The sequence below is a fragment of the Puma concolor genome, chromosome D4 (assembly GCF_028749965.1).
Source record: "Puma concolor isolate L17-30 chromosome D4, mPumCon1.1.hap2, whole genome shotgun sequence".
In the NCBI taxonomy this organism is placed as follows: Eukaryota; Metazoa; Chordata; class Mammalia; order Carnivora; family Felidae; genus Puma; species Puma concolor.
In genome coordinates, this window is record NC_141679.1 from 45266984 (window position 1) to 45291550 (window position 24567).

General features: G+C 40.8%; 1 long non-coding RNA gene across 1 annotated transcript; it reads right to left on the reverse strand.

The window, feature by feature from the left end:
- Positions 1 to 738: 738 nt before the first annotated feature.
- On the reverse strand, positions 739 to 8084 carry LOC147574837 (uncharacterized). The gene is made up of 4 exons (XR_015243320.1): positions 7614 to 8084; positions 3866 to 4241; positions 1635 to 1701; positions 739 to 1348 (listed from the first exon to the last, which is right to left on the reverse strand). It is a non-coding gene; the product is annotated as an uncharacterized LOC147574837 (long non-coding RNA).
- Between the last annotated feature and the right edge of the window lie 16483 nt (positions 8085 to 24567).

The window sequence follows — 24567 nt, forward strand, 5'->3', positions numbered from 1 at the left end:
GCCAAGGATTTGATTTTTCTCCCTTTCAAAATAACTTTTTTTTCCTAATTATAAAAGTAAGGCATACTCAGGAGATAAAATTTAAAAGCACAGAAATGCATAAAAAAGAAACATATCAGTAATATTCTCCCCTCCTAAAAATAACTCTTTTAATTATTTTGTCCATGCATGTCTCATCTTCTACAAAGCCGAAATCCTTTTGTATTCTGGTATTTTCCATCATAACATGGCCAAGGCATTGCATCATAAATAGTTCCCTATCATTTTTAATGACTGCATAATGTTCCATAGTATGAACGTTATTTCTTTAACATTGGGCATTTCATTAGATTCTTTATGATTTGTTGAGAGGGATGAGAAGGTTGTTTTATTTTTCTTTTTACTGTAATAAATAATGCTGGAGTAAAGATTGTCACTATGGGTTTGTGCATTTCTGTATTCTCAGTGTGATAGAATCCCAGAAATAGAACTTCTGGGTAAAGCATATGAGCATTTTTAAGTCCCTTGATTGCCGATGGCTTGGAGGGCTTGTTGGGTCAATTGATATTCTCACCATAGGGCAAGGGGCCCCTTCCTGAGGGTATATGTTTTCCTCTAGATACAGATACTTTGAAGACTTTTTTACCATGAAGTCTTCCAAAGTCAATTTAATTCTGTTGACTGGAGTCATTATCCGTATCAGTTTATACTTTAATAGTCTTTGTCAATCAGGGCCTTGCCAGAGTATAGAAGGAACACAGGCAGAATTGATTCAAAAGACCAATATCATTTCTTTTTTTTTTTCCAGTTAATTTATTTATTTGGAGAGAGAGAGAGAGCATGAGCAGGGGAAGGGCAGAGAAAGAGGGAGAGAGAGAATCCCAAGAGGGCTCTGTACTTTCGTCGCGGATGGAGCCTGATGCAGGGCTTGAACTCATGAACCGTGAGATCATGACCTGAGCTGAAACCCAGAGTCAAAACTTAGCCGAAAGAGCCCCCTAGGCGCCCGCCAATATCATTTCTGCAATGACTCATGAATGTATACATGAAAAATGAAAAGGGATCTGAAGCGCTAAGCTTAACCTCACTGTTTTCCCCTGCAAATCCTTACTGAATGAAGACCAAAGGGCTGTCTTCCAAGGGAGAAAATTGCCGAAGCCTTCTCTGCCACTTGGCTGCATCGATAAGAGTGAAAGGAGGTTACAAAACACTCCATTTCCAGAGACAGTCACCTCCAGATGTGTCCGCCCCAGGTACCAAGGCTCCCCACCAGATGTGATCCCCGGGGAGTTGGAGGGTGGGCGAGCTTCGAGCTGCACAGCTGCAGATGATGAGGTCATCAGCACAATTTGGGGAATAGATGAGTTCACTGGGAAAAGAAAAAAACATGTCACTTTTCTCTTTTCTTGTTTGAAGTCACTAAGCTTCAGGGTTCGGGAGGGAATTGTTGCTCTGACTTTATTCTTTGGGAGGCGGGTGGCTGTCTGCCAGAGGCAGCTGCACACGGGGTCATTTGCATTGCATGCAGTCTCTGGTTTTAGAGGAAGCTCTTCCTCTCCTTAGATCGGCTGTTTCTTTAGAGTCAGGGCCACTGCCTCACACAGATTGTGTTCCTTCTTTCATCTTTTCCCCACCCCTCCCTCTCCCTGACTTACTCGGTGCAGTTTAACAAGCTTCCCAGACAGGTCCAGCAGGGCTCATCCCGACAGCTTTGAAAGCCAGCTGGTGGACAAAGGAGGAATTATTTCATACACTCATGGCTGGGTGCAGGAGAGAGGCACTTTGCGGAACACGCGGGGTCCCCCTGTCTCTCTCCCTCTCTCCCTCTCTCCCTCTCTCCCTCTCTCTCTCTCTCTCTCTGCACTGCAGTCCACACCTACATGCTAACACTTTTATAGCCTGGACCTCAGCTAGATCTGACCTCCTGAAGTACAGTTAAGATTGCTGAACTTTCAACTGGTTCTGGCAAACCTGATGGGGCCCTAAGGGAGCATTTCCCAGAAGGAGGAGCAAATTCTCTTTTGTGTATGGGCACATTCTTGAAGGTTCACCAAGGTGATGCCGAGGCTAAAAGGGCCAGGGATCTGGTTCTCCAATGTGGGGGAAGTTGCTTTCAGTTAAAGGAGGCACCTCTTTTCTTTTGGACATTGCAGGGCAGGGGCGGGGGGTGGGGGTGGGCAAGCCGAAAAATGTGTAACAGAATGTAGCCTAGGCAGAGGACAGGGGCCTGTGGCTTTTTTCTGCAGAGAAAAGCTTGTTTCTGGCCTGCCGATTGTTTAGTAACTGACAAAAATGTTTCAGGTGTCATTTTCTTTTTTTCTCTCTCTAGTTAGAGATGATTTTAACCGTTACTTTAGAAATGGTAACAAATAGAGAGGACATGGTCCATTTCTACTTCATCTTTAATTTTTTTTTTTTTTTTTTAACGTTTATTTATTTTTGAGACAGAGAGAGACAGAGCATGAACGGGGGAGGGGCAGAGAGAGAGGGAGACACAGAATCGGAAGCAGGCTCCAGGCTCTGAGCCATCAGCCCAGAGCCCGACGCGGGGCTCGAACTCACGGACCGCGAGATCGTGACCTGGCTGAAGTCGGACGCTTAACCGACTGAGCCACCCAGGCGCCCCTCTACTTCATCTTTAAAACTCAGACTGGGTAGAGGCCATGGGCTATGAACCAATAAAAAGAACAATCGGATACGTGTAACAGTCACTGTTGGGCATCTATTTCAAGGGACAGGCACCGCACATTGTCAAGCCCAAATATGTTCTTCCTATCCTCAGAGAATCTAGCAATAAACAAAGCAAAGTTCCGCTTAATAATATCAGGTGGACTTTGCTTCTTACTAGTAGCATTTGAAAGGTCTTGATTCCTGTGAATGTCCTATTGATGAAGCACCTTGAGGATGTTTAAAATTTTAATCATTTAGAGTGAGTGCAGTGCTTTCATCTAGGATCCAGATAACCAGTTTCCTCGATATTTTCTCCCATGAGTCATTTTGACAATAAAAAGGCAGAAAGAAAGAAAGAAAGAAAGAAAGAAAGAAAGAAGAAAGAAAAGTAACATTTTTTAAAATAATAGGTTTCAGTGGGGTGCCTGGGTGGCTCAGTTGGTTGAATGTGCGACTTTGGCTCAGGTCATGACATTGTGGTTTGTGAGTTCAAGTCCCGCGTCGGGCTCTGTGCTGACAGCCCAGAGCCTGGATCCCACTGCGGATTCTGTGTCTCCCTCTCTCTCTCTGTTCCTCCCCCACTCACATTCTGTCTCGTTGTCTCTCAAAAGTAAATAAAGAATACAAAGAATTTTTTTAATGATAGGTTTCAAGAGCTATCACCGTCTCCCAGGTATTCTGATACCTGGTTTTCATGGAGATGATACCAAGATGCTCCAAGTAAGAAATAACAGTACCTTTATTTACCAACCAATGCTAGACACTGGCTAACACTTCTAACACACTTTATTTTGTTTCATCTTTATTATAACCTCACAATGTATTCTTCCCCATTTCACAGACCAGCCTCTGGCTGTGCACAGTTTAAAACTCGTTTCCCCTCCTCCACTGCCCAGAGATTTCCCGTGCCAAGCACGAGTACTTTCATAGCGAGAGTCAACGTCTGGCCCTGCCGTTTTGTGTCACGATGCCAGATGGGCCAGCCCAGTGGGCTGGAGGTGTGTACCTGGAAGCCATTCCTATACCGAGATAGCCAGCAATAAAGTGACCAAACACAGAAGTGACTTTGATCCTCATAAATCTATCTCACTAAATTCAGATTAAATGTATCTCTAACTCAACTGCCTTGGATGACTCCAACCCCATGCAACAGGCGGGGGAAATATAGCAGAGGAGAAGCTGAAATAGGGTGAGAAGTTGACTCATTGAGCCTTACTTGTGCAAATTTTGCAACAAAAAGGCAAATATGTGAACACATCGCTAGGACCCCTCTCAGGGCCTCAAAAGGGGCCCAGAAGCTTAAGCTTTATTAGCTTCATGGTAAATTGGCCTCTGCCCAGGGATCCTGCCATTGTCCAAAGCATTTGGCATTGACTTCAGAGCTCACTTCATGCTTGTCTGAATAGTCTCACTGGTAGCGTTAAGGGTTGATTGGACTTTTGGAAGCAGCCAAAATCCTTTGGACTCAAGTGTTGTGGTTCAGGTAATTGGTCAAGCTGTGGAGTCCTGTTTTCAGGTTAGAACTATGGTGGTGTTCTTCTGCAGATCATTAGCTGAATCTGAGAACAGTTCTCTGAAGCAGGATGTTTGCCCTGAAAATCACAAAATATAGCCCAGGATCATTCCAAGATCATTCAACAAAGAAGCAGATTCCAGTTTGCATTTCCCAAGACCCAAAGCCCAGACTGTAACGCAGCCAGTTGTCTGCCTCCTTCAAGTGCACAGACAGTGGAACCCAGGGCAGAAGTGCCCCTTGCCTATACACTCCAGACTCTAGGGATTTGCTCATCCTTACGGCTAACAACTACTATGAGCTGTCTTTGGGGAAAGGTTTTGTTTTGCCCAAACTTCATCCCATGGCTTTAATCCCACTGTATTTGTCATCTTCAGCCTCACTGAATACAGCGAAAGAGAGGCTTCAACCAGCTTGCCAGAGAGGTAAATAGGTTTAAACTGCACCACAGATGGTCTCATCTCTCAGTGCCAGATTTTCATCAACAACTGGTGTGGCTAGTGACGTGGCAAAGAACCGCAGCTAAGCCTGGCTCTTGTCCACCTCTCGGATAACAGAGACCAACAGGGAGATGGAGAAAACAGAGAGTTTGGGGTGGAGGAAGGGAAAGGGAAGAGAGGGATCGAAGGAAAAAAGAGATCTCTCACATTTTAAGCTTGGAGAAGTATCTTAACAGAACGAGAATGGGGACTTTAGCATATTGTGTGTCAGACCTGTTTACTTTAATGCCTCAACCCGCAAAGGACTGATGCCCCCTTTCATTTTGAGTCAGGCCTCTCTCAACCCGAAAACATTCTTTTTTCATTCTCTTCTTGGGTTTATGGACAGGGGAAAGGTAACATTTAAAAATTGTTTATTACTTTCAACTTTCATTCTGTCTCTTCCCCTACATACTCAACCCCTACTTTCTCACTCTTGCCAATTTCTTTCCCTCAAAAAACATGGCAATTAGAGGAAGTATGTGTTTGCCAGTGCTGTGTGGCCACACCCCAGCATTTGACTATAATGGGGAGAAAAAAGAGAGGGAACAACAGAAAGAAGGAGGGGAGGGGAGGGGAGGGAGAGGAGAGGAGAGGAGAGGAGAGGAGAGGAGAGGAGAGGAGAGGAGAGGAAAACCAAGACTTGGCCTGTTATCTTTGGGTTGCCAGAATCCTTTTCTAGCAAACCAGTGCCATGCCATGGTCGCTGCACATCTCTAAGCCTGGGTGAACACAGACCACTCAGATCTCCATAAATTTCTGGGATACAGGACGCTGAAGAAATGCTATTAGCAGCCGTCATGGTCCAACCAATTATCCAAGAACTGCTCTCCTGATCAGGTTTTGTGCTAAACTTGCCAGAGGAAGAAAAGAAGGGCTGATGACTGCTTGTTTGGCATTTCTTTGTAGTTGGGGACTTTTCTTCCCCTGAGGTGGTTGTTGTTGTTAACCGGAGTTGTGTGAAACCCCTTCTGTGCAGAAACTGGAGCTTCCGCTTTGAAGCTGAAGTGTCTTTGTTCTTCACCTAAGTTGGTGCCATTTTCAACAGGAGCGTTTGTATTGAAGTCTGGTCAATGCCCACCACCCAGAATTCAGTGAGGCTATTTGCCAGGTGGGAAAATACAGGGATGGTGGGGCCGGAGGGGACAGTTGTGGGGTGGGGACAGAGGAGAGATGGGGAGGATTTGCCTGCATATAAAGGTACAGAATAAGATGCTGTAAAAGTTGCTTTGGATTGGTGGCGTAGAGCTCACTGTTCTCTGGAATTTGAATGCTCCAAAAAGGAGTGTTTGGGGCCAGGAAGGGGAGGGGAGAAAGGCAAGTGGGATGTATTGTTGGATTGCAGAAAAAGAAAAGGGAGTGAAATCGGACACTTACAAAATATAATTCTAGTAGAACCCCTTGATAACTGGCATGGAAACCAAGAATGGGTTTAGGAGATATTAACATAGAGGGCAGTCGTTTCTAGGGTTTTCCCCAAACACACCAATCTCACTTTTTGAAATGTGTATTAAAATTTTAATCTAGGAAATAACTCAAATGTATCAAATACTACATTTCTAATGCACTGGAGTAAAGTTGATTTCCATCTCATCCAGGCTTAGGTTTCAAGGTTGGCAAATATTGCTTATTAGCAAAGTCAGCTTGAATATCCTTAAATCTCCCATTAATTTGCTATGATTTGTTTGTTGTTGTGACAATTCAGCTAGGTCATGTAGTTCCTCCTTCCGGGAGGGAGTTGCCCCTAAAGTTGGCATGTGACTTTGCTCCTAATTCACCTCCACTGTATGTCACAGCATTAACTTGTTGGCTCAGCCCTACCATTAATTAGCAGGTGAACTCAGGCAAGTAACTGAAGCTCTTGGCACTTGCCATGTATTTGTGGACTACATGGCTTATAAGTCCCTTGAGGACTAACAACCTATGCTCTGCAGTTAAAACCTCATCTGTAGGCTCATAGCATCAAACTGGATTTTAATGGTATGCTATACATTAGGTCAGTGACAGCGTCACTCAAGTAGGGAAAGGTCATCAGCATATGGGACAACCAACCAACGTGGCTCTGTTCTGGAGCCAGAAGCTCCTCCCCAAACTGATTTGACACCTGCAGTCCTCAGTGAGTACTGCGGGTGCTCGGTGAGTACTTGGGGCTCAGTGAGTACTCGGTGAAAACGGGTAAATACGTTATTACTAACTGGGAAAAAATACATCTCAACCCAAACTCTGGGCCAGCAGTCCCTCTTCTTCACGTTTTTTGGGATGACCTATGGTGTATGTACACTCACAATGTGGCACCCCTTCAAACCAATATTCTTGGGATATTTATTCAAGATGCGGAGTTGGGGGAAAAAACCCTCTTTTCAAAGTAACAAAAAATTGTTTTCAGAAATTGATTCGTGTTACTAATGTACTCTCCTTGGCTAAATTAGATTCAATATACAAAAGAAAATTCAACAAAATATAGTGGGAAAAGATGAATGACTTAGAAATACGTTAAACTTAGATGTAATGAGCTCTTACATGCAAAAAAAAAAAAAAAAAAAGTACTCCTTATATCTTTTGAGCTACAAATGAAGAAGCCCCAAGAGGTATCTCACAGGGTAAATCATCAAACTGCACTGACTGGAGACACATACATGGCAGGTGTGAGAAAATGAAGCTTCCTTTTGTGGAAATAAATGCTGGAAGCCTGCTGGCTGAAAAGTCAGCGCAAAGAATTCATAGCCCTGCCACTTTTCAACAATACAGTCACTTGTTGAATTAATGACCTAGCTGGACACAAGAAGACTGAGCCGTTCTCTCTTCTGCAGAATCGTGCTTTGGCCTTAGAAATGGAAGCATCTATGAACATGGCTATTTTGCTGGCATTTATCCAGTATCAGCACCAAGTAATCATCAAAGAAGATCATCTTTCTGCATGAACGTTTGATAGCCAACATGAGTGGTGCTGAAACATCCAAAGTGCTCCATACCTTTTCAAAAGTCCGTTGATTCTTCCTGGAACCACCACATCAGCATTGCGCCCCTGGCGCAAAAGCGACTCCTTAGGATAAACACCGTATTCGCTGGCGTAGCCTCTGGGCGCAAATCGTGGCCGTAGCTCCAAACCGGGCTGGGACTCAGCGAGCTCACCACCATCACGCGCATAAAGTGAAAACAAGCAGACGCTTGTCCTACTTAATATTGTGTTCGGTGAAACAGGAGATAGTATTGCTTTCATTAGAATTGGCTCTTTAGTACACAGTCTTCAACTCTCCATGACGGTGTGGGACAAAGCACTTCCGCCTACTGAAGTATGAGGATTTGCTCCCATGGATGTCTTGAAGGAAGGCACTTGTGTGCTTGAGTTGCAGGCGGAATCCGTTCGTGGAATGCCATTTTTTTCCTGGAAAGAATGGCTTCTGTTACCACCGTGGCTATTTAGACGTGAGTATCTAGCCAACATTTTCCTAGAAAATGAACAAAGTGAGCCAGTCACTTGTCACTTTCAAGAAAACCGCTGACAGTATTTCAAGTGACGAAACTTGAACTTCCCAACGCAACTTAGAATTTTGCTAAGCTTATCACCACGAGCTTTACAGCTTCCCTGTATTTAAAGACTCTTCCGATGAGGTCAGCAGTGATAGTAATACCTTTTTAAAACGCTTATGTTTATTTACGATGTTTCATTACCTTAGCATATTTACATTATGTTTATATTATTACCTGATGTTTTATAGTGAGATGCATCTACGGGTCACTCAGAGAACCAATATTTTCCACGTGACTAATACCTGATGTGACAAAATCACACCTAGTTAAAAGATCCATTCAAAGTGCAAGGTAGACTGATACATTTTTATCTGACAGAATACAAAAAGGCTGTCAATTAATTTCAGATTTTACATTGCAACTAAATTTTAAGAAACCATCACTTTTGTCAAGTTTTGGTATAATGTGAAAGAGGCATATCCATAATTATTAGAAAAGGCTATTGAAATATTCCCCCCTCTTCCAACTACATAGCCTGGATTTTCTTCACATACTTCAACCAAACAACATCTTGCAACAGACTGAATGCAGAAACAAACATGAGAATCTAACACTTACTAAGCTAGGCATGGAAGTGTGTGAAAATGTGAAACAATGGTACTTTTGTCACTAAATTTTTTTGTGAAAGAAAAATAATAAGATACTGTTATTTTCATTAAAGTACATTATTTATGTTAATTTTTTGATAATAAATCTTTTTTAAATATTCTGTTTTAATTTCTAATACTACATATATATAGTACCATATATCCCGCATCAACAAAAGTCTTTTTGGATCTTCAGTAGTGTTCAGGAGAAAATAAAGGAGTCCAAAGACCAAAATATTTTACTTCTGCTGATTTATACTTTTATACTTATTGTATTTTCCTCTTGTTTATTCTCCTGTCTCCCTCATTATACTGCAGTCCTTAGATAGGATAAACACTGTATCTTATTTGAATCTGTAAGTATCTTCAGTGCCTAGTTCTCAGCAGATACTAAGTAAACAGTCACTGAAGGAATGAATGAATAAATTATTCAAACTTCCTGTCTGACAGTTTCCTGTGTTTTGTAATATTGGCCTTTGTCTCGCTGACCAAGAAAAATGTCAGCAGTTACAATGTTCAGGTCATGGAGGAAAACATAAAGGAAAACCATACCTTCTTTTGTAGATCTTCTAAGATCATAACATGACTTACCCTTCGAGCCTCACCGCCACCAACTCTCTGCCTCATGCTTCAGAGCATCAAACTGCTACTGAATCATTCCTTTTTAAAAATTTTTAACATGTATTTATTTTGAGACAGACGGAGTGTGAGCGGGGTAGGGGCAGAGAGAGAGGGAGACACAGAATCCGAAGCAGGTTCCAGGCTCTGAGCTGTCAGCGCAGAGCCCAACATGAGACTCAAACTCACGAACTGTGAGATCATGACCTGAGCCGAAGTCGGATGCTTAACCAACTGAGCCACCCAGGCGCCCCTGAATCATGCTTTATCATTGCCCCCCACCCCCGGCACCTGGCAGGTGTTCACACATACGCACTCTTTACAGTTCTAACTCTGAACTTGGAAGATTCAGACCAGGCTAGCCAATGAGGCATCTCTCTGTCCTCTGTGCTACTGTAATGCACTATGTATATCTTTTTCATTGCTCAGGCAACATTTTGCCTATAATTATCCCTTTGTGGGTCTGTCTTCCTTTCTAGACTGTCAGTTCACGCATTTTTGTGTCTTCAGTACCATACATAAAGTCTGACACTTTATTGGGTGCTTAATAATATTACTTAGACTGAACTGAAATGCTTCCCGTCCATAATGTTAAAGTTTAGGTGTAAGTCATACAGACCCCATTCAACTTCAGTTTTATTGAGCACTCATATGTGCCACTATGAGTGGCATTGGGGATTACAAATATTTGTATCGATGGGGGGGGGGGGGCGGGCAGAGAGAGAAATGGCAGCATATAATAAACAAGCTACATGCACCTGTTTCTATAGAGCCCAGGAAAAGCACATTTTTCAGCAAATATCTAGGATGCCTTCTATGTGGCAAGACGCCGTGCAAAACACTAACGGAAGCATGTGCCGTCCAATGAACTTAATTAAAGTCAAGTCCTGTGGAGCAGACAAGTAATAAACAAATGTCACATAAACAAGTATATAATGACAAGTGGTAAAATAAAACATAGTGTAACGACACCATTACTAGGGGTCAAATTTAGACTGCGGAGGGGAAAAGGATCAGAATAGGTGTTTCTGAGGAAGGGAGTTAAATATACAGAGTGTAGGCATGTTTAGAAGTGAACCACAGGAGTGCTGAGAAAAGCGTTCCACGCAGTGGGCCAGGCTTGACGTGAACATAGGCATTTGCCGGTTTCACCGGGCTGGAAAGCTGGAGAGTGGGGTCCGGAGGATGGGAGAAGGTCGGTCTGCTACAGCTTGAAGAAGCCTCCAGCTAAGTTCGGATGCCTCATTTTCCTCTTATGATATGCAGAACCACAATTCTGGGTGGTTTACATTCATCTCCCACAAGCCTCACAAGATAAACGGCGCCTGTTTCCTCAAGTAACTACTGCTAAGAGAAAAGTTTTCTTCAGATGTATTTCTCCATCAGCACTTTCCCCATAGGGCACCTAAAAACTTGATTTATCATAAATGTTTCACCCAGAATACACACAGTAATACAAACGTGGCATATTTAAATGCGCTCCTCAGAGAAATTTGCTGGCAGTGATCACAAACCGTAAATAAAGGGAAAAAATAGCCCCGCTATAGTTGTTTCCAGAGCGAGTAGACAGAGCCCTGCTCAGGCTACTGCCCAAAGCTGAAACATAACTCAAGAGAGTCATGGCAATGTTAGGGGAACACCCATCCTGGAGCTGAGACCAGCTTTTACTGAAGGGTCAGCCACTCAACCAGCAAAGCTCCATGAATTTCCTCAGCTGCTTTGTTAGACGTGGGGAGGGAGGAAACGAAGGCCGGCTAATTAGCAGCATGGGTGCCCGTTGGCTACTTGAGGTTCGCCATCTAAGTTCAAACCCAAGCCCGACCGTCTACCAGCTCTGTGACCTTGGTTATGTTATTTGACCTGTCACTTCCTTCCTCCTCCGTAAAATGAAGTAATACCTATCTCATAGATTAGCGTGAGCATTAAATGAGATAATGTAAATCGGAGCTTAGCAAAGCATTCATTAAACGTCGGCCCATATCCAATCAGTTAAGAGTTCTTTCAAGACTCACCACGCCAGGCTTAAGACCGGCTTAACTGCCCGTTTTGTCTCCATCTGTAACCACTTGTTTGGCATCTTACGGACACGGTTTTTGTAACGAATCACCCTGTTTTAGTGTTCTTGCAGATATAACACCCATGTTATGGAACTCTAGCCAACTAGCCATGCAAGCAAACTACTTGTTTTTTCCCCCTTCCTTATTGCTCGGAACATTTATACCCTGTTAAAAACATTCTAAGAAAACCCTCTCTATTAATATCTAAAATAGGATCCTGAAGAGCCCTTTCTTCACTGAATTTGCCAGCTGCCTCCTTTATGCTCTCAGCAGACACTGCAGTTTGAGAATGGCAGTTCCCCCATGCTGTCACTCACACCACGAACCCCCACCCAGACGTGGGCACTTCACAAGTAGTCATTTCACATCCGGCAACACCTTGAAACCAAATGCCTGCCACACTTACCCTAAGGCTGGGTAAAGCATGAAGCAATCACAGACTTTGATATTTTTCCAACCACAAGCCCCCCAAAAGTCAAATGTGTCTGTGAGAGAAAAGTGACTCTTTCTTACCAAATCCACAGTGGAACAAGGATCAATAGAAACCACATCAAGATGGTAAGAAATAAGAAAGACTTTCACACGTGTACCTTTGGTTTAAGCATGCCTGAAATATGAAATAACTAAAACAACACCCTTGACCCTTGCATGAAGATTTTCATAGTAATATCTCAGCATCTCCAATGAAAGAAAGTACTTAGAACCTTGAAACACTTTTTAAAACATGCAGACAGCTTAATTTAAGGGGTCTTGTGAACAGTTCGTTGTCAGGAGTTTCTAACAACTGTTATTTCTTCCTGAGTTCCAAGAACCAAACACTCTGAAGTTTACATTCATACGGGATGAACGAACCCACCACAGCATTAAAAAGGATAAACTGTTTGATGTGGTTTCCTTTGAGGGACAGTTTAACACCCATACACACACCCCCAGACCCCATACCTGGCAGATGGCAGAAAGGCAGGTGGCCTCCCACGGTTGGGGCCATACTAACACCACATACAAAATTTCCAGCAAGTGTTGCCAACCAGAAAAGTAATTTATGACCGTAAACAAATGGTTCTCCAAAAAAAAAAAAAAAAAAAATCTGCCAGGTGATAGAAAATGGGGACAAAAGACAAACATTTGGCAAGATAGCATTTAAAAAACAGAGGAAAGGATGGACAAAATCACCATGCAGAAAGTTCTGTGCACCTGACGGGTGTCACGCAACAGGGCTTGTAAGTACCGAGAGCAGAAGTCTGACATAAGGTTATCATCACAATCACATGGCTTGCCTGGATTCTTCAGTTCTACCTCCGTCAGAACGGTCCACATAAACCCTTTGGGTCTAGAATGTGTTCTGGAAAAGGCAGAACTTTAGGTTTTGTGAGGAGAAACTTGACTTTGGCATTAGAAAGAGGAAAGGGGGAAAAAAATCCTCATATTACGGCCACTAAGCATACATCTAATTCTTGGAGAGCCCTCAAAAACAGCTGCTGGTCCTAAATTCAAGAAAACAACGTGCAACGTTTTAACAAGCATTTGCTCTCCTGATTGGTATTGGCACTTGGCTTTTCTGTCTTTTAAAAGACATCCTTATTTTTGTGATTGTGAAAATAATACATGTTAATTGCAAACTAAGGGGCTCAGAGTGAGTATTGAATCCAGTTAGACATGGACGTCAATCCAAATAACTGTACTAAATATGGTTGTAAAGCAAGGGCTTCTACAAATTGGTCTTAAAGGATTAGATATAAAACATAAAAAATTATAGTGATAATTGAATAAAAATAATTTAGTGCTGAGCCCCAAATTATATTTTCAAAAAGTGGGAAGTAAGGGTGGAGCTTAAAAGATATAAGAATATGAAATTCTTGGGGCGCCCAGGTGGCTCAGTTGGTTGGGCATCCAACTTCGGCCCAGGTCGTGATGTCACGTCCATGAGTTCAAGCCCCGCATCGTGCTCTGTGCTGACAGCTCGGAGCCTGGACCCTGTTTCGGATTCTGTGTCTCCCTCTCTCTCTGACCCTCCCCCATTCATGCTCTGTCTCTCTCTGTCTCAAAAATAAATAAATGTTAAAAAAAAAATTTTTTTTTAAGAATATGAAATTCTTTGTCTAGAAAAGGGGTCTCAAAAGATTCATGTGTATTTTCTACATTAATAATTAAAGAGACATTGGTCAAGGACCAATTTACTTAACTTAAAAAGAAATAGAATTAAAATAGGAGATGAACTTTCTAGAGGACTGTAGAAGATCAAAGAAAGTATAGAGTCTCAGAAGGGAAAAATCTAGAAACAACAAAGAAGCCTAGAGAGAATAATTAAAATGTGACATTAGAAATAAAATAAAAATAGGTACATCAATAAATGGGTTGAAAAGTGCAAAGAATTTCAAAATAAGTTTTTAAAATTCAATGATAGTTTAATAAAACTAATAAACCTATATTATAAAGATACAAAAACGTTAAATGTATTCCTTTCCCCTTACAATACAGATACAATCCCCCCGATACTGATACAGAAAAAATGCAAATTCAAGGCATAAGCATAAGACAAAGTATGATTTCATGTTGATATGCGGCTCAATTCATAACAAAGATATGAGTTAACAAATTTTATATACAAGAAATGCATTGCATTCAGATACACAAAAAATAAAACATAGATACCAGAGAAAGAAACTTTGAAAAATTTGTTTAAAAAAAAAAACAACAACTGGGGGAAGGGATTGAGGAGGACAAAAAAAAAAAAAAAAGCAGAATCAATAAATACATTCAAGCATAAAATAAAACTTTAAAAAGTTGATGGAATTTACCAACCTCCTCTTAAATCTAAATAAGAGAAAAAATAGATTAGAACGAAAAAAGTGTAGGTAACCACAGACATGACGATTTTTAAATTATAATACTCTAATTTTATGCTAATATAACGGTGAGGTGGGCAGTAGTCTCAAGAAATAGAAATGACCAAACTTGGCTGAGGAACTTAGAAACTTCTACAAACTAATAGTTATTTAAAAATCAGAAAAGGTGGTCAAATAATAGTAAGAGTATTTTTTAGTGTCTACTATGTTCTCTCTCTTGTATCAGGGGCTCTATTCATTGTTCCTGATATAATAACTTTATAAGGTAGGTATTACTATCTATAGTGCTCTGTCTCCGCACCACCCTGTATTTCTGTTATCAAGAAACTCATTAGATTCCGTTGTTATCATCTGTCTTCCCTACTAAACTCTAAGCTCCACCAGGACAGTGGTGGGTGTTTTGTGCCCACTATGGAGACATGGGGCATCTCCATGTCTCCGGCATCTATATTTGCATAAAGCCTGTCACACAGAATGACTCAATAGACTATTTATTGAAAGAATAAGAACTCTGGGAGATCATAGCATAGAATAGTATAGTAGGGAAAAATTATAGTCCTGTCTCACTTACATATATGGATGCAAAGATCCTAACCTATATATCCTATCTGATAGATAGATCTTATAGATCCTGTATCCTAATATATATATATATATATACATATATATATGTATATATATATATATATATATTCAACTGTAATGTAATAGTTACATTCCTAAGAAACCTCATATTATTGAGAACTGTGTTATAAAAACAATTCTTCCGGGGCACCTGGGTGGTTCAGTTGGTTGGGCTTCCGACTTCAGCTCGGGTCATGATTTTGTGGTTTGTGAGTTTGGGCTCCGCGTCGGGGTCTGTGCTGACAGCTCGGAGCCTGGAGCCTGTTTTAGATTCTGTGTCTCTGTCTCTCTCTCTGTCCCTCGCCTTGCTCATGCTCTGTCTCTCTGTCTCTCAATAATAAATACACGTTAAAAAAATTTTTTTAAAACAATTCTTTCAATGGGAAGAGTGAGAAGAGTCATGATAACAAAGTTCCTTTCCTGCAGGAAGTTTAGCAGTACTTTTTAACAGAAAAAAAAATGTGTAGTTATAGCAAACATATACTGAGCAAATCCAGCCTTGGATTATGGTATGTGCTTAATAAGTAAAGCCTTTTCCGGAATCTTCCAGTACCGTCATTCGCCCAGGACTTCTTATACACACTTCACAACGTTATCGTCGTTATCAGACCACTTTTCCTTTTCCCTTGTACTATTTCCATCAGTAAGCTGATACCTTCAGCTGTCACCCTTGAAGTACTAGGCTATTGCTTTTGTCTGCCAGCACCTCCCCTGACCCTTTTCTGGTAACAAACCTGCCCATGAGGTAAAGGGCCCTTGACCCAGGCTGGGCTCTGAGACTGCCTCAGCCCATACCAGCCCCGGCCACAATGATTAGCCCCAGGGATGAGCACTAATCCAAAATATGTGGTCCATCACCCTAGAGACAAGACATGCCAGTTTTCTCATGCTAGTTCCTCGTCCTGAGTTCTTACTATTCAGCCATTACTTCAAGTCGGCAATGCTCCTCATATTCTCCTTTTTTTGGGTTTCAAATTACTCTGAGTCCACTTCTGTTACAGGGAAGGAAGAAACCCCTTAATTGATACATCCATGTTTTAATGATAAATCGCAAAGCCATTCAAACAAAATAAGAGGGTTTTTCTTCTTTTTTCTATTGCAGTGTTAGTTCCTAGTATCAATGGTGCCTCGGGCGGTCAGTCTAATGCAAAATGTGTTTGCTAAATAATGCATCATATTGTATCCAGTTTGCCTCAGGAAAATGTGTGCTGTAAGGAAATGCCAGCACTGGAACAGGATAACCTGTCAGAGATTAAATTTGATTTGGACTTCTGTCCTCTCCCAAAGAGGAAACATAGGACAGTCTTGGTCTTCCTTGGAAAATGGATTCCTTCTAAGGCAAAGGCCGGGTGGGGTGGAGGGTAGAGGGTTGGGGAATAGACAAATTTAAGAGGCTTCTGTTATACCAGTCGTGGCTTCCCTTAGGTAATAAGCTCTATTGTCTTTACCCGAGAAGGGAGAGTTGTCAAGCGTTTCCATTAAAAAGGAGCATTCCTTTTTGATTTAATGGCACACACAGACCATGATAATATTTGAATGCACGTTGGGGTAAACAAAGAGGTTGGTCAGTCTCTTCGAGGTTGGTTAGGGGGTTCCCAAGAGACAATCCAGGTAGTAACTCTTGGCTCTGACCCTCTTTTATTATCTCTCCTGGGACAGTGACTACATCCAATGCCTCATTTGTGTTGAGTTCAATCTACAGGTATCCATCTGTTTTTTTAGCCGTATCATTGAACAGAAAGCTGACTCAATTTGTGAACAAAGGTTTCTCACAGGATGCTTGCAAACACTGCGTATTCCACTTGTAATAATGCTTCAGAGAAATATCTTGGTGTGCCTTAGTTGAGGATAATAGTTAATATTCACAGTTGGTTGTTTCCATCTTTTCCCAAGGAAGAGAGAGGAGAAAAAATAATTAAATGTGTTTTGAGCTCATGGGGACTTCAGGTATATAAAGGAATTTGGAGAATGTTATCTCAAAAGACACTTAAAAGCCGATTAAGACTAAAAGAAATGTGTACACATACTCACCAAGGAAGCAAAAATGCTCATGATAGACTAAAGCTGAAACAACCCAATATTCATCATCAATAGAATGCATAAATACATTCACATCATGGAATACTATATAACAACGTAAGGGGAAAATGTAGAACTACATGCAATGAGGCACATGAAACTCAAAAACCTAATGTTTAGTGAAAGAAGGCAGACATAAAAATTGCTACCTGTATGGCAAGGATATGGAGAAAAAGTAACCCTCATGCGCTTGGAAGGAATGCAAACTGATGCAGCCACTGTGGAGAACAGTATGGAGGTTCCTCAAAAAATTAAAAATAGAATTACCATATGTTCCAGTAATTCCATTGCTAGATATTTAGCCAAAGAAGGCAAATCATGATTTCAAAAAGTATATGTACCCCTATGTTTAGGGGTATTGTTTACAATAGCCAAGATATAGAAGCAACTCAAGTGTCCATCAAGAGATGAATGGGTAAAGAAGATGTGATATATATAATATTATTCAGCCATAAAGAAAGAGTTATACCTTGCCATTTGCAACAGCATGAATGGAGCTAGAGAGTATAATGCTAAGTGAAATAAGTCAGAAGAAAGACAAATACCATATGTTTTACCCATATGTGGAATTTAAGAAACAAAATAAAGAAAAAAGAAACAAACAGTAAGTCAAATTCTTACATGCAGAGAACACGCTGGTGGCTGCAAGAGGGGAGGTAGGTGGGGACATGCATGGAATAGATAAAGGGAATTACGAGTACACTTATCTTCATGACCATTGAGAAATAAATAGAATTGTTGAATCGTATCCAAAATATATAAAGAACTGATGCAACTCAACACACAAAAAAACAAATAATCCAATTAAAAAATGGGCAGAAGACATGAACAGACATTTCTCCAAAGAAGACACACAGATGGCCAACAGACACATAAAAAGATGTTCAACATGGCTAATCATCAGGGAAATGCGAATCAAAACTACCATGAGATATCACTTTACACCTGTCAGAATGGCTAAAGTAAAAAACACAAGAAACAACAAATGTTGGCGATGGTGTGGAGGAGAAGGAACCCTTGTGCACTGGTAGTGGGAATTCAAACTGGTGCAGCCACTCTGGAAAACAGCATCGAGGTCCCTCAAAAAGTGAAAATAGAACTACCCTAAGATCCAGTAATCACACTACTGGGTATTTACCCCCAAAATACAAAAATACTAATTCAAAGGGATACATGTACCTCTATGTTTATTTCAGCATTATTACAATAGCCAAATTATGGAAGCAGCCCAAGTGTCCATCAATAGATGAATGAATAAAGAAGAGTGGTGTGTGTATACACACACATACACACACACACACACACACACACACACACACACACACACACTGGAATATTATACAGCCACAAAAAAGAATGAAATCTTGCCATTTACAACAACATGGATAAAACCAGAGAGTATAATGCTAAGTGACATAAACAAAGAAAGACAAATACCATATGATTTCACTCATATGTAGAATTTAATAAGCAAAGGAAGAAAAAAGAGAGAGAGGGACATAAACTAAGAAACAGACTCTTAACTATGGAGAACTGATGGTTACCAGAAGGAAGGTGGGGAGGGGGATTAGTGAAATAGGTGACAGAGATTAAAAAGTACACTTATGATGAGTACTGAAAAATGTATAGAATTGTTGAATTACTATATTGTACACCTGAAACTAATATAACTGTTAACTAGAATTAAAATTAAAAACTTAATTTAAAAACAAAAACACAAAATGCTTCAGGAGAGCCTGGGTGGCTCAGTCGGTTAAGAATCCAGCTCTTGATTTCAGCTCAGGTAATGATCTCACGGTTCATGGGTTCGAGCCCTGCTTTGGGCTCCATGCTGACAGTGGGGGGCCTGCTTGGAATTCTCTCTCTCCCTCTCTCTCCTCTGCTCCTCCCCGCTTATGCTATCTCTTTCTCAAGGTAAACAAATAAAAACTATAAAAAATACAAAATGCTCAATAGTTTACACTTGAAAATTTAAAAAAAAAGAATTGTTCAATGTTATATTGTACACCTGAACCTAATATTATACTGTATGTTATTTATACTTGAACAAAAGAAAAAGACAAAGAAAAAGAAAAAATTGCCAAATGTATATAAAGTTCAAGCTCAGACAAAATCGATCCATGCCGTTAGAGGGTGAGTAGTGATCAGAAGAAGGTTACCCTAGGGGATGGGGGAAAGGTACTTCTAGAGTTCTGTTCATGTTCAACACGATGATCTGGGTGCTGGTTACACAGGTGTGTTCACTTTTTGTAATTTACTGAGCAGGAATCCTATTATTTGTTCTTCTCTATATGTGCACAATACTTTGATATGAAAAATTTTTAATACCCTCTTTGTTTTTAGAGAGAGTGCACACACATGAGTGGGGGAGAGGGGCAGAGGAAGAGAAAGAATCTTAAGCAGGCTCCATGCTCAGCGCAGGAGCCAGCACAGGGGTCAATCCCACAACCCTGGGATCATGACCTGAGCCGAAATCAAGAGTCGGACACTCAACCAACTGAGCCCCCTGGGTGCTCCTGATATGAACATTTGTTATTGATAGTATTTAGAAAGAAGAACAAGCGGAGGGGGGGGATTTTCTCAGCTAGCAAATCCTAACTTTTTTAAATTTATGGTACAGAGAGACCACGATAATATTTGAATGCATATTGGGGTAAAAAAAAAAAGAGAGATTGGTCAAGCTTGAAGAACTGGCCCAGGGCCTCCAGCTGTCCTATGGGCTGAGGATCAATTTCTTAGAACTCTCCTTTGTCTTCACTAGTAGTATGTCATCTGTGACTTTCTCTTCTAGCCAGACAGATCTGCGTACAAAGCCAGGAAGGACTGGAAGAGCGTGGCTTTGGACACTTAGACCTGTAGAATTGCATCCTTCCTCCTTATCCACTGACCCTCTCCATCTGTGGCTTACAAACCCAGTGTGGCCAGTTTGGGCCACTGCATAGGCATTAGAGACCCTATTTGTCTTCACAGTGCTGTCCAGGTCTCACCACACTAATGCTTTCCAAATTGCTTTCTCCTGGAGAGTATCTGTTTCAAATTATTGTTCTCCAGATGTTTTGGGTTCTCTTTCTCCAATCTGAATCACATCTGGCTATTTCCTGCTTATATCCCTGATCTTGGTCTGCTTTTGGTATTGCTTTTCTATCTTCACTGGAACTTTCAACACCTCCCATTTTTGCATCCTCCAAGCATTTTGTTAAATCAATTATATCCATTTTTCAAGGATCTCAAAGAAAACAGTCAGCGGGAGCTTAGAAGGCCCAGATTTATTTCCTGAGATGATGCTATGTGGTTTCTACAAGCCCTTTGCCTTCTCTGGGTATGATCTGTGAATTGAGGTAACCATTTTCCTAGCTCTTCAACATAGGAATACCTGTAAAATTGAGCCTTAAGATTCCAAAATGTATTCAAAAAGAAAATGAATTCTAAACCAAGAAGTCACCACAGGCCATCATCATTAAAACCTAAATCTCCAAATCTATGCACTCATTTGTTCCGATTGATTTTCACACCAAAATCTCTATGAAATCTACCTCTCATAGTTGTCCATTGATGACGCTGACTCAACCCCTGGTAATTGAATTGTTTCTGTATCATTGATCTATGATTAGATTTTACTATTCCATTCCACATTCCCTTGGATTTCTAATGCTCTATCTAACTCTTTTGGCCCCATTAAATAAGTGGCTTTCCCACCACCACAACACACACACACACACACACACACACACATACACACTTTCTACACACACACACACACACACACACACACACACACACTCAAGCTTGTGTTGGGAACATTGTAAACCACTCCAGAAGTGTCTATACTCCATATTTAGAATGTCTTCAATCCAGGGATTTTTAGGCTTGGATTTTATAGATCAGTAGAAAAACAAATATAACAGAGCTGTCACAGTTATTCCCTGGAATTCTAACATCCTATGAAGTTCTAGTTCTCATGCTGGATATGGTAAAATAACTTACTCAAGTTCATACAGGATTGGCTCAAGGAAAGGGGCCCATGTCTCTTAATACCCAGTTATATTAGTTCTCTATGCTGCATAACAAATTACTACAAATTTAACCACTTAAATCAACACACACATGCATTATCTTATAGTTTCTGTAGTTCAGAAGTCCAGGAACAGCTTAACTGGATCTCATTCATCAAGCTGTGGTCTTACTGTCAGCCAGAGCTGAGGTCTTATCAGAGGATTGACTGGGGAAAGATCTGCTTCTAAGCTTTCATATTGTTGGCAGAATTCATCTATTTGCACTTGGCAGGACTGAGGTTCCCATCTTGCTGGCTGTCGGCTGTTGGCTATTCTCAACTCTGAGAGGCTGCTTAGAGTTCCTTATCACATGGCTTTCTCCATGATGATAGCTCACTTCTTCAAAGCCAACATTGGAGAGACATTTTTTTTTATTTCCAGTTTTATTGAGATATAATAGTGTATAAATTTAAGATGTACAACATGTTGATTTAATACACTTATATATTGCAAAATGATTACCAATATCCTATTAGCTAACACCTCCATCCTGTCACATAATTAGCATCTCTTTTTTTGTGGTAAGAACACTTAAAATCTACTCGTGGGGTGTCTAGGTGGCTCAGTCAGTTAAGCATCCAACTTCGGCTCAGGTCATGATCTTATGGTTCATGGGTTGGAGCCCCATGTCGGGCTCTGTGCTGACAGCTTGGAGCCTGGAGTCTGCTTCAGATTCTGTGTATCCCTCTCTCCCTGCCACTTCCCCACTCGTGCTCTGTAACTCTCTCAAAAATAAAATAAAAAACATTTAAAAATTATTAAAAAAAATCTACTCTCTTAGCAACTTTTAAGTATATAATATAGTAATATTAGCTATAATACATTAGGCCTCAGAACTTGTTAATCTTCCAACCAGAAGGAGAAACATTTTCTTGGCTAAAATAAAAATGTATCATCCTGTGGATCTACTAGGATTCCTCCATTCTGCTTATCAAGAGCTGGATAACTGACCATATGGCCCCTTTTCCCTGAAAGGTAGGAAACTGAGTTACTCAATGGGGTTTGGTAGACCCCATAACATTCCCATTAACAGATGGCTTTGTGGACACATTGTTGATAGGTACGGCAGAGAATATGGAGAAGACTTCTCCCATTGCTGGTGAAATGAACTGAGGGGGAAGCCTCCTACTAGCAGGTGGATGTCCCCAGGGTGTAACGGATTGCCACCTAGATACAGGAACCCATTGGAAGGTCTTTGAAGAGGTCTGTTACCTGATGGAGTTGGAGACTGACTTGAAGAGACAAGAACGAGACTTTTTGAGGAAAGCATCGAGGACTGAAAGAAATACTGTTTTGTTCTCCTTGAACCTGTCTGGCACTGCTTCTTTGAGGCTACACCCATCTCGGAGATTTTAATACAATTTCCTGGGTCGAATGGACTTGAACGTTGTAGCCAACACAGAACCTGCCAAGGTTCTCTTAATTGGCAAGTTGTGCTTATGTTAAGCCATTCTTAATAGTGCCTTCATTGGTAGATTATTAAACTTTAGGTAAATCAACAGGAGCTCTTCATCAAGAAGATCAATGACCCTTGGCACAGGATAATTGCCACGAACACTTATATTTCCTGTTCCTGCCTCTGTGTGGTCTTTGACAGAATATTGAGTGCATAAGACTTAAATTTACTAGGCTTGCTCCTGGGTCCTAGCTGTGCCATGACTGGCTATGTGATGTTTGGCAACTAACAACTTCATAATTCCTCTTGATCTTAACTGTAAAGTGGGAATTGATCTAATAACAGGGTGATTAAAAGCACTTTGTTCATCTCACACTGTACTAGATCCTGGTGGGGTGAAAAGGAGAGGAGAGCATGGTTAAAGAATTATGGCTCAGTTCTTGCTTTTAAATTCTTTTTTTTAATGTTTATTTATTTTTGAAAGAGAGAGAGTGCAAGCTGGGGAGGGGCAGAGAGGGGGACAGAGGATCCTAAGCAGGCTCTGCACTGAAAGCAGTGAGCCCAATGTGGGGCTCGAACTCACAAGCCACAAGATCATGACCTGAGCTGAAGTTGGGCACTCAACCAACTGAGCCACCCAGGTGTCCCTCAGATCTTGCTTTTAAATGGGATCTCCTATCTACCTTACAGGGTTGAAAATATCAAGTGAAGTGGCTTATATGCTTTGAAAAAGGGTAATGTGCTATAGAAATGCAATTTATTACTTCTTTATTATGAAGAAAACATGCTGGTTCCTATACTTAAAAATAATTTGATTTCCCTGACAACATGAAGCTTCCATGTATTTCTTACCAATTCCCTATCCCCCCAAAATGTCTGTCTCTTTAGGTCAGTGACACCATCCTATAACATGGTCACCTGGAGAAATGGAGTTTCATTCTTTCCTTCTTTGTCATTCCTTCTTCAATCTTCAAGACTCTGACTACCCTCTGCACTCTCTTACAAGGGCTTGGTGGAAAAGTAATCCCTTTGTTTCGGCACCACCTTTGATGCACCCCCATGCTGATTCCAAACAGCTCATGTTCACTAAAATTGTGCTTTCCTCTTATTCTCACATATTCAATCAGAGCTCCATATGGGTAAGCAGGAGATCCCAGATGGCCTGACCACTTCCTGGATCATAAAGCTTCTCAGTATATAAAATAGAATTCTCTTTGATGATCCATGTATTTGTCAGGACTTGTTACACAACACATGTCCCAGGAAAGTCTCCTGTGATTTCCGGCACCTCTATCATAAGCCCAGAAAGACAGTTGGTTGGTTTGTTTGTTTATTTAGCTTTCACTTGGGCAGTTGGTTGCAAAGTTTCCTATTTCTTTTTCTTCTGCATGCCTCATCAACTCCTAACTTAGAATGCAGTCATGATGCTCTTACTTTTACAAAACACATGAATGTTAAGATCCAGGATGGAATTTCTTTTTAAATTAGTGCCGACAGGATTATTAATAAACTGAATTGGAGAGAAAGAAAAGAAGGTGAACATGAGAGAATCTAACTTGGAGGAGAAGGCGAGGGGCTTGTTTTGAATGACGAAGGTAGAGGAGGTGTTAGATGTTTGAAGAGGAGAAAGTATGAAATAGAAATTTAGGAAAGAACAGAAAGAAAAGAATGACCCAAAACCATAAGAAAGAGTCATTTTCTAATATTGAAAAAAAGACATAAATTCTCAGATCAGAAGTGCATCTCCAAGTCTTGAAGAGAATATGTGAAAATAAATACATATCTGGACATGTCATAATGAACCTACAGACCATCAAAGAAAACTAGAGGCCATTTAAAGCTCTCAGAAAGCAGACTTTTCTTTCGTTGCCATCAATGCCAGAAAATAACAGAATAAGATCTTCAGGGTTGACAGGAAAGAACTGTCAATCCACAATTTTATGCCCAAACAATCTTTCAACTGAATGGACAAATAATGTCATTTTTCACCACACAAACATTTAAAGCATTTACCACCTACAGACCCTCACAAAGGAAACTATTAAATGATTACCTCAAGAAGAAAAATTAACCCAAAAGGGAGAAATTAAACAGTGAATACAAAAATAAAAGAAAGAAAAATAACTATTTATTTTG